The sequence below is a fragment of the Pollachius pollachius genome (assembly GCF_949987615.1).
Source record: "Pollachius pollachius genome assembly, chromosome: 3".
Classification (NCBI taxonomy): domain Eukaryota; kingdom Metazoa; phylum Chordata; class Actinopteri; order Gadiformes; family Gadidae; genus Pollachius; species Pollachius pollachius.
Window position 1 is genome coordinate 45,275,730 of NC_136936.1, and position 2,750 is coordinate 45,278,479.

Here is a 2,750-nt window from a genome sequence, read left to right on the forward strand (position 1 = left end):
ATGGCAAGTTATTTTGTGTATTGCCTGTTAATTTCCTGCAGAGAGGAAGATGCATTTTAGTTTAGTGAGAAGAGTAAATGACTCATGAACATTGCTAAATGGCTCTTCTTCAGGAGTTGGCAAAGTTGTTGGGTTGCCCTCTTGCATTAACCTCCACCGCTGTGCCACTTAATCTTCTGCGCTTGTTCTGAATTGTGATGATGCGTTCAGCAGAATGCATTATTGGATTTGGATGAATGTATGTGCTAATGTTTGTGTGTGTGTGTGTGTTTGTTCTGCAGGGGTCCCTTCAGCGTGGTCAGGAGATGCATCAACAGGGACACGGGACAGCAGTTTGCTGTCAAGATCGTGGATGTTGCCCAGTTCACCTCCAGCCCTGGGCTCAGCACAGAAGGTACACACACAGACACAGACAGACGCACGCACATATACACACACGCACGTGCACACATATGCACACACACGCACGCACGCACACCAGACAGGTGTGTTGTGTGCATCTTCAGCTCAGTCTTTTGAAAGAGGCTGTCAGCGATCCTCAATGATTTTGTCCCTCTCCCTGCGATCCTTGCAGCGTTGTGTAATGTAGTTTTGTGTGCGTGTGTAATAATGTGTAGTGTCTCCTCTATATTTTTCCTGCCATTACCATAATATGTGTTTTGGATGGTTAAGCCTGCAAGCTATAGTCTAATAGCTATCCTATATGAAGCCTTTTGGCTGGGGAGACCAAGGTAAAAATGAAAGCTGTTTAGTTGCTGAATGGAGGAAAACAAGCCATTGTACTTTTTTTTTATTGCATTTTACCATATTTTGTCTCTTAGGTTTGGCTAGCTGTAGTGAGATGATGTGCTCATTTCTTTGTTCAAATAAAGAAAACGTCTGTCAAAACAAGCCAGCTGTGCCCTGAGGGCCTATTCTATGTGCAGCCCTATAATTTCCATCCCACTGCTAACCTAAATAGCATCGCAGTGTTTCTCTTTGAATTCCAAAACAGCATAGACTTTCGATGAAAAGTTATGCTTCCTGTCATCTCGGCCTGTTTACATAATTTTCCAGGTCAAATGTCGTTAACTTGGTGTTGGTGTTCATCTCTCCCTTAACATTACTGCAGTCCCCACCTAACATCATAACGAATGGGATGAAATCAAATATCCCATCTGCCTAGTGGCCTGCCTGGATTTCCCCGTACCGTATACCTACCTACATGCTATGTCATGCTATACACGCCATGAGACGATATCGAAGGGAAAAGGTTCAATGTCAAACACAATAATACATTTACAATAGAATCTGCACTTGTCGTATTACGTAGCGTAGTCAACCTTAATCAAAGACCCACATTTGAATTGTTATATTAGCCGGGCATTTCTATAGGCTGGGAAATTAGGATGCCCTTACATCGACTTTGATTTTGTGTTTCTAGCTTTCCCTTCCTCCTCTCGAATGCTTTGGAGGAAAGTGTATGCTCAGTCAAACCGACTACATAGTGACGAGACCTATATATAGAACGCCTCCACTTCCCCGTGTGAGGGGAGTTGGGGTCAGAGGGGAGCAGTGATTATCGTGCAGTCTGCTGCTTTATACACATCAAAACTTGCCTGTTCGGATTGGGGCGATCGCGTGGACTCCGGTATTGCTGCTTGCGGCTTTTCTCGAGAAGTGCTGATCCAAACAACTTCACAATGAAGGCTGCACTGCCTCAGGTCCTCAGCGATACGCCCGCCAAGTGTGGACTCGATCGGATATACGGTTGGCGAGAAAATCGAAGGACAGATGGACGGGTAGACAGACACAGAACGAGAGTCGACTAATTATAGTTGGAGTTATATCAGATGTGCACACTCACTGACATCTTTAAACTTGTGGAGATTATTATGGAAGCTGGGGAAAGTTGCTGATTTGAGGGGGAAAACGGGGGGGATTAAGAAGATCAAAGAGGCGAGAAAATGAGGAAGAGACGGCTCCCTCGATAGCAGTACGGAGTGGAAAACTTACGGAGACTCCAGACTCTCAAGGTCCTGTCTGTTTTCACTTGGCTCCATTCTGTCCGCTGTTAATGGTGGTGTCCCCGGAGTCCTCTTTTACAAACGGGCCACTCTACAACATTTTAACCTCTTTTAAAAGCATTGTTTTGTCTAGCTCTTAGCCCCATGGATATTGTTTTTACACAGTGTAGAAGTCATACTCTTGAGATTTTGGTTTTGGTTTGCTTCTTTCTTTAGGTCTTTTAATAGAGCCTTTAGTCGTTGCTATATTTTGGCCTGTCAAAAATGCCAAAGAAGAATACAATTGTTAAATTGGAGAGTATTTTCCTGGTGGAAATATGATTGAACACACACAAGAGGACGAACAACAAAAACTGTGTTCAGCATCAAGGCTACAGTCTCACACTGAACAAGGAGTGGTATGATGAGTTAATTCCAGAAAGCAGACCACAACACCCGTAGAACTGCATATATATTGGCATAAGGTGAAGAAAGAGGAGAAAAGCCGATATAATTACATTTAATATAAAATGTCCTCAGCACCCACTCGATATGAACAGAGTCACTAACTACCAAAGTGTGCCATTGAACCTGAGCTCATCTCATCGTAACCTTTGCCCGGTTAAAAACAAGGAAATGAGCGCCTTACACAGACATTAATTTCTCTGAGGGTGTTTGGCAGGGGATCAAGCTGAACCTCTGCCAATAGCGCTTGTGTGGTTGACGAGTATTGCTCGACTGAAGCAATACTTCTTAACCACACAC

At 43.9% G+C, this 2,750-nt stretch overlaps 1 protein-coding gene across 1 annotated transcript in view; it reads left to right on the plus strand.

Annotated features, from left to right (window-relative positions):
- Nucleotides 1-280: 280 nt before the first annotated feature.
- Nucleotides 281-2,750, plus strand: part of caska (calcium/calmodulin-dependent serine protein kinase a) — a 75,959-nt gene continuing 73,489 nt past the window's right edge. Inside the window, exon 1 of the mRNA XM_079732605.1 lies at nucleotides 281-394. The gene's annotated coding sequence lies outside the window, so the exon portion shown is untranslated. The remainder of the gene's footprint in view (nucleotides 395-2,750) is intronic.